Below are 8,183 nucleotides of genomic sequence, written 5' to 3' on the forward strand. Positions count from 1 at the left end.
AATAAATTTTAAAAATAAAAGTATTGAGAAGAGTTGGTGGGTGCGGTCGAGATTATGAACTGGTCTTTAAGAAAAAAAAAATAGAAAATAAAACATATCAACCATAATGAACTGGTCTTTAAGAAAAATAAAAAATAAAAAAAATAAAACATATCAACGAAGACTTTTTTTTAATGCGATTTACGTGTTTCTGCCCCATCCTTTGCCAAGTCTTTCTTTGAAGCCGTCCTCTCCCTCGTATAAATATACTCAGTTGTTATTTTATTTCATAAAAAACTAATAAATCAAAATCTTCAGTTGAGATTATTTGTATGACATTAATATTTTATTCTAATTAATATTAGAATAACAGAAATTTAATTATATTTTTAATGATGAATTAAAGAAAAAAACGTAATTATACAAATGGAAATAGTTGGAAGTCAATCAAGTGCCTCTTCTATATATATAGATTAATAGATGTTGCTTTGATCATTTGTGCAACTCTCCATTCTTGCAGGATTGTCGATCTCCTTCATTTGGTGGAACCTCTGAGGTACCCAGATTGAGATTGTTGTTAAAATGATGGATTTCATTTCTGGTATTTGATGGGTTTTTCTCTAATTTCCATTTTTGTCTTAGCGTTTCTTGTTTTCTTTATCATACGCTCAATACTAACTTCTATTTGCTCGTCTATTGCAAGTCTCTCAGGTTATAAAATAAAAAACCATGTTCCCTTTTCTCGTAATGCTTTTCTGTGTTTGTCCTTGAATTTTTTTTTTTTTTTTTCATTTCATTTCTAAGATTTATAGACTTTTTGTTATGTTTTACACAGGTCGCACTTTATTTTGTTTTTTGTCTTTTGGTGATCCTTTGTTTAGTTGGTGAGGAATGGATGAAAATAAAAATAAAAGAATGTTTTTGTTTTCACAAAACTTCTCAATTCATCTTACTTCATCTCATCTAATCATTATAATTTTTAGGGGTTGCAATCTATGACATGATCCGTGAATCCAATACGAATATAACACGAAATTAGCGGATTTGATGTTAATGCGTTCGGGTCAAAACGGGTTGACCTGTTAAGACATGATTTATATACAGATCAATAACGAGTCAACCTGCTTAATCCAAATCAATTCGTTTTGACTTATTTAGATTTTATTTTAAAATCAAAATTTTATTATTGTTGAATTGTAATATTGGTATTTCTTAATATGTTTATATTTTTATTGTTGTGATTGTAATTCTAGACCTATGCTCATTTGTTATTGTAAGGTTTGTAATATTAGTTTTATTATATATTAAAATTTAGAAAATATTGATATTTTTTTATTAGTAGGTAGTCTTATGTTTTTTAGGATATTGTGGTTATTAAGAAATATAGATTTTAATTTTTTTATGTGAAATTATGTTAATTAGATTAAATAGGTTATGCGTGTTAGTTCAACCGATTTAAATAAAACGAGTTTAAATGAGTTGTGTCGTATTGACATTTTTCTAATTAATTATTAAATGGGTTGAAACGGGTGACACGACATGACACGACCCGTTATCTAAATGGGTCGGGTTATGATTTGAAAGTTTGATACGTTTAGTTTAACAAGTCTGGTTTGGGTTGACCCATATAATCAAATGTTTATGACTTGACACGACACGGACATGACCCGAAAACATGAATTGTCACCCCTAGACTCGTATCATCAGCTATTTTTCATTCTCAAGGGCTGCCTATTTTGATACTAAATGCTCTTTCTATTCAGCTTGTTGGCTTTCAGTTGTTGCTCGTTGCAACCACTAATATTTGTCCTTTTTTTTTTTTGTGCAGAATCATTGTTGATCTTTGTCCAGTTCAGTAGTATCATACTGGTTTCATTTGCAAGATCGTGCACGCCAAAAAAACTTTCTGATTGAAGTCTGCATATTTATCACTGCAAAATGTCTGGTTCAAATAAATCTCCCGTGAAGATTGTGGAACATAACTCAGTGGATCCTAAATATGTTGTTCATTCGAGCTCAAACCCTATTGACCATGTTGATGAGTTGGATGATAAGCAAAAACAAAATTCTTCACGGAGGTCTTCTTCTGACCCTTCCCTAATGACACCAAATTTTGGTGCCAACCCTTCTGATGATGATTCATGGAAAACAACCTCCTCTTTGGGAGCTTTTTCTAGACTTTGTTCATCTTCTTCAATTGATGTAATCAATGCAGCTAGACTTACTGCATTATCAAGTCTAGCGGAAGACAAGTACATGAAGTACATGAACTATGCTGCTTACATGACTGAGGGGAATATAGAGAGTATCAAGAGGAGCCTGGAGATAGCTGAGGAAAAAACTGAGGATGCTACCAAAACTTTGGTCACCTTGCACCACCAGGGTGAGCAAATTACCCAGACCCCCATGGTTGCTACTGACATTGATCAGAATTTGGGAGTAATATGTGACATAACTAGTGAATCTAACACGAATACGATACGAAATTCACATATTTGAGTTTGATATAAATGGGTTCAGGTCAAAATAGGTTGACATGTTAATACACGATTAATAAACGGGTCAATCCGCAATAACCAGTTTAAATTTTATTTCAAAATTACAATTTTATTATTGTTGGGTTGTAATATTAGTATATATTTCTTAATATACTTACGTTTTTATTGTTGGAATTTGAAGTCTGGAGCTATGTTTATATTTGTTGTTATTGGTTTTGTAGTAAAGTTCGTGGGCTCCAGAATAGTAGTTGTTTGGTTTTTAATACCTATTTCTTAACTAAAACGGTATCAATGGCAAAGTTCATGAATTCTCACAGTTCAAAATGTCTTTTTTTTTTTTACCCCTTTTCTACGTTTGTTTTTTAAATAATAGAAGTGAGTTGAACAAAATCTCCAAAGTCTATAAGCTATTATGGCTTTTTTTTTCCTTAAAAAAGTAAAAGTAAAAATAAAAATAAAAATAGATTGTATTGCATTAATATCAATACAGTGGAATGAAAATAGGATAGAATATTATGCTCTATAACTCATTGCAATTACTTTCTTTTTCTTTTCTTTCTTTTAAGAAAATCAAATTTGTAATAAAAAAATATTTAGGGTACAGACACTGTTACTACAAAAGGCCTTGCAAGCAAGCAAATTGTGACTCATAAAATTGACATGAAAATCCATTAGTCCCACTTGCAAGCATGATAGCATTTAATAACTCATAAATTCTAATATTTTATGACAATGATTGCTCTAAGGGTAAGCACCGCCACCTCAAAAGAATGGGAGTAACAAGGAGATAGTGATATAGTTTCTAGCATTTTTTTAATAAGTTTTAGATATATTCTTACTAATATATGTTTAATGCTACCGTGGCATTTGAGTAAACATGGATTGTCACATTAATTTAATTGTTATGTGGTAGTGATATAAGTTATAATAGCCATGGTGATTGATGCTGAAAATGGTCACATGAGGTGACGATGATACTATGGGAGAAAGAGGTTGTGAACAAGGTAAGCTTGGGCAATCATATCCGCAAAATAAAGCCGAGAGTGTGCATGAATGTACCTAAGCTAAAGATACATGAATTAAAAGCCAAAACTCGAGGAGTAGAAGAATGAGAGAAAAGGGGGACAAAGGGAAATGAGGGGGAAAATGATAGGGTGGTGGTGTTAGACAAGATAAACTCCATCCAATAGAATCTGAAGACTCTAGAAAAATTTCCAAAGTAATGCAGAAATCTAGGAACAATAGTTCGCATTTTATCTAGTTGTTGTAATCTTCAACTTTGTATTTTCAAATGGTTTATCTTATCTGTCTATTCAAACTTAGATCATCATAAATATAAGCATATATGTCAAACTGGTACACTTGAACCAGCAACCACATCTATTCTAGCTTGGTATCAGAGCTACCCTGGCTCACCCTACCCGATCCTTTATGGCCTCTTCAAGTGCTTCCTCCACTACCTTTGTTATTCCCAACATCACCCCATTGGTCTTTGTCAAACTCGATTGAACCAACTATCTCAACTGGATTACTCAGTTTATTCCAGTACTGCTTAGCCATGATCTCCTGAGCATTGTTGATGGCTCAAATATTTGTCCTCCTCAATTTATTGTTGATGATATTGGGAAAACAACATCTGATCTCAATCCAACCTATTTATTATGGCAGAAAAATGATCAATTTATTTTGGCATGGTTGAATGCCACATTATCTGAGAAGGTCCTATTTACAGTTTATGGACTGAGCACCTCTCGCCAAGTCTGGACTACCTTGGCAAATCGATTTGCTCCACATTCTCGTTCTCGAATCTCACATCTCAAGAGACAACTTCAGACTTTGAACCAAGGATCTCGAACCTGCTCTGACTATTTATTAACAGCTAAAAGCTGTTCTAATCAGCTTGTAGTAGTTGGTAAATCTGTTGATAAAGAAGATCTGATCTCATATATAGTGGGAGGTCTAAATCCTGTTTATCATCCATTTATCACCTCATTGAACTTTGCAATCTGTAACACAACAATCAGTTTCGATGATTTCCAAGTTGAATTGCTTAATTATGAGCAGCTCCTTGAGGCACAACCCAAATCTGTTGCAACAGACAGTAGTGTTGCTTTCTTCACATAGAAGCCAAAGCAACAACAGTACCATAAGAAGAAATTTTTCCAGTAGCAACACTATTCTCAACAACTCCACACCATCTGCTCAGCAAGGTTCAAAGTTCTCTACCAATCCTAAGATATTTTCTACAAATCGACAACCTTGTCAAATTTGTGAAAAAGCAAGTCACCAGGCACTTGATTATTACCAAATGATGAATTTATCCTACCAAGGTCGTCATCTTCCATCTCAGCTGGCAGCACTAACATCATAGACACATGCCTCTTAGGAGGTGGAACATTCGTGGTATTTGGGCAACGTTGTCACCAACCACGTCACAGCTAATCTTGACAACTTAACTTTACAAAAACAACCATATAAAGGTGCAGACATGGTGAAAGTTGGTAATGAAGGAGGTTTGCATATCACCCATACTGGTTCTTCATTGCTTTCCCCTCCAAAATAAAAATTTCTACTTAAAAAATATTTTAAGATGTCCTAATGCTTCCTCTAACTTATTATCAATTCAAAATTTTTGCAAAGATAACAAGTGTTACTCTATTCTCACTGCCTCCTCTTTTATGATCAAGGACTTGCAAACCAAGGCGACACTCTTCCAAGGGCCGAGTGAAGCAAGCTTGTACCTCATTCACTTACAACATTTTCAGTTCAATAAATCATCACCAACGCATGTTTCTCCTCCCTCTTTCACTGCATTGCTAGGAGTTAAATCACCAATCCAAGTTTGGCACTCAAAATTGGGTCATCCCTCTGAGTCCATTCTTCATCAATTAATCAATAGCTCTATGTTGTCTATTTCAGGTTCTTCTAAGTTTAATAAACTTTGTGAATCTTGTCAAATGGCCAAGAGTCACAAACTTCCATTTAGTGAGTCAAATACTAGGTTTACATCTCCTTTGGATTTAATCCATTCAGATTTATGTGATTTTCATTGATGATTTCTCTCGCTTTGCATGACTCTTTCCTTTGCATCACAAATATGATGTTAGTATGTGTTTTATTAAGTTCAAGTGTTTGGTTGAAAATCTATTTTCCTGTAAAATAAAACAATTACAAACTGATAATGGAGGGAATATACTTCAACCACATTCAAAGAATTTCTTGAAACACATGTTATCCTCCATTGCTTAACTTGCCCATATACATCTAAACAAAATGAGATCTCTAAAAGAAAGCATAGACATATCACTAAGACTGGTCTATCTCTTTTTGCACAATCCAAACTTTCATCAAATATTAGGTTGATGCTTTCTTAACTGCCACTTACCTAAGTCATCTTCCTACCCCTGTTCTTGCTAATGCTTCTCCATATTTTAAATTATTCAATAAGCAACCAGATCATTCCCTTCTTAAAACTTTTGGCTACACTTGTTATCCCCTTCTATGCCCATACACCACTCATAAACTCCATTTTCGTAGTAAGAAGTGTATTTTCCTCGGATATAGTGCTAATCAAAAGAGCTACCATTGCTTGGATCCTTATACTAATCGAGTCTACATCTCACGACATGTGGTGTTTGATGAATTGAATTTTGCTGCACAAGATTCATCTGTGCTTACTCGACCTACAAAGGTTGCTACTCCTAGTTCTGCATCTTCACCTATATCAGGTTTGTCTCTCCCACTCTTTGGTTCCCCTATTGATCTTTCTATTTCCTCAAATATTTCCAATCGTACTCAACATCTGGCTCCTTACCATCAATCTCTTGCAGTGGTCACAACTGAATCTGAAACACCTATCAGTCACCATCCTCTAGAGTATTCCTCTAATTCATCACCTGTTTCTTTGACTCCATCAAGTTCTCCTACAATTTCTCCTCTAGAATCTGTACCCTCCCTACCTTCCCGTATGATTACAAGGTCCCAAACAAACTCCTTAAAACCAAAACAGTTTCCTGACTACAAAACTTTTTATTCCACAAAACATCCTTTTCAAGCTTTGTCGACAATCACCCTCCCTTGAAAACCTACAACTTACTCTCAAGCAGTGAAGGATTTGGATTGGTGTGTGGCTATGCAGGTTGAATTCAATGCCCTCTTAACCAATAAAACTTAGACTCTATGTCCACGACCTACATCCAAGAAAGTAGTGAGTAGCAAATGGGTATTGAAACTCAAACATAAATCTGATGGTTCCATTGACAGGTACAAGGCACGGCTAGTAGGGAAAGGTTTTGATCAAGAACTTGACATTGACTTCAATGAGACATTTAGTCCAGTCATCAAACCAGTAACAATTTGACTTATCCTAGCTCTTGTTGCTCACCACAATTGGTCCATTAGACAACTGAAAATTTCTAATGCTTTCTTCAATGGGTTTCTTGAAGATGAGGTTTTTATGGAGCAACCTAAGGGCTTTGAAGACCCTCAGTATCCAGATTATGTCTGTAAACGTTAGAAATCACTATATGGATTAAAACAAGCCCCTCGGGCTTGGTTCATGCATCTCTCACTCACCTTATTGGAGCTTGGTTTTGTTGGATCCAGTGTTGACACCTCTTTATTTACTTTTCATCATCATAATATATGCATTCATATTCTTATTTACGTGGATGACATAATAGTCACCAGTAATTCTTCTATTGCCATTTCTCAACTTATTTCTATATTGAGCCGTGAGTTTGTAGTCAAAGATCTTGGTGCACTTTCATTTTTCTTGGGCATTCGAGTCACTCGCACTCCTGACGGCCTTCATCTTCATTAGGGAAAATATGTGACAGATCTTCTTCATCGCAGTAAGATGGTTGGTGCCAAACTTGCATCAAATCCTTGTAGTTCAGGTAGTAAACTTTATAAGCTTTCTGGTGAACCTTTACATGATCCAACAGAGTATCGAACAGTGGTAGCTGCTTTGCAATAACTTACCTTGACTAGACCCGATATCTCTTATAGTGTCAACTAACTATGCCAATTTTTGCATTGCCCCACAACAGTTCATCTCACTGCTGCTAAGTGGGTATTAACATATCTTAAGGGAACACTTTAGTTTGGTCTTCAATTCACAAAGTGCTCTCTTCAACTGCATGGCTTCTGCGATTGTGATTGGGCTGGTAGCCCCGATGATCGCAAATGAACAATAGGATATGCTATATATCTTGGTCCCTGCTTTATTTTTTGGGCTGCTAAGAAATAACCTGTAGTAGCCAGATCAAGTACTGAAGCTGAGTACCGATGCATGGCTCTCACAGTGGCTGAACTATATTGGTTGCGCATGCTATTTCGTGAACTTCAAATTCCCCTAACTTCTGCTCCTTGTTTGTGGGTTGACAACATTGGAGCTCTAGCTTTATCCTCCAACCCTGTGTTTCATGCTCGGACGAAACACATTGAAGTCGACTATCATTTCATCCGTGAGAAGATTCTAAACAAGGACTTACAAGCTCGTTATATTCCCCCATACGTTTCTTACTATTGCCAGACAAGTTGATGATTCAGTCACTCCCCATCAACTTGAGGGGAATGTTAGACAAGATAAACTGCATTCAACAGAATCTGAAGACTCCAGAGAAATTTTGAAAGTAATGCAGAAAATCCAGGAACAATAGTTTACATTTTATCTAGTTGTTGGAATCTTTAACTTTGTATTTT

At 35.2% G+C, this 8,183-nt stretch overlaps 1 pseudogene; it reads left to right on the forward strand.

Moving 5' to 3' along the window:
• Positions 1–4,394: 4,394 nt before the first annotated feature.
• Positions 4,395–4,509, forward strand: LOC118347833 (annotated as a pseudogene).
• The last annotated feature ends 3,674 nt before the right edge of the window (positions 4,510–8,183 follow it).

Source organism: Juglans regia, chromosome 2, assembly GCF_001411555.2.
Source record: "Juglans regia cultivar Chandler chromosome 2, Walnut 2.0, whole genome shotgun sequence".
NCBI lineage: Eukaryota > Viridiplantae > Streptophyta > Magnoliopsida > Fagales > Juglandaceae > Juglans > Juglans regia.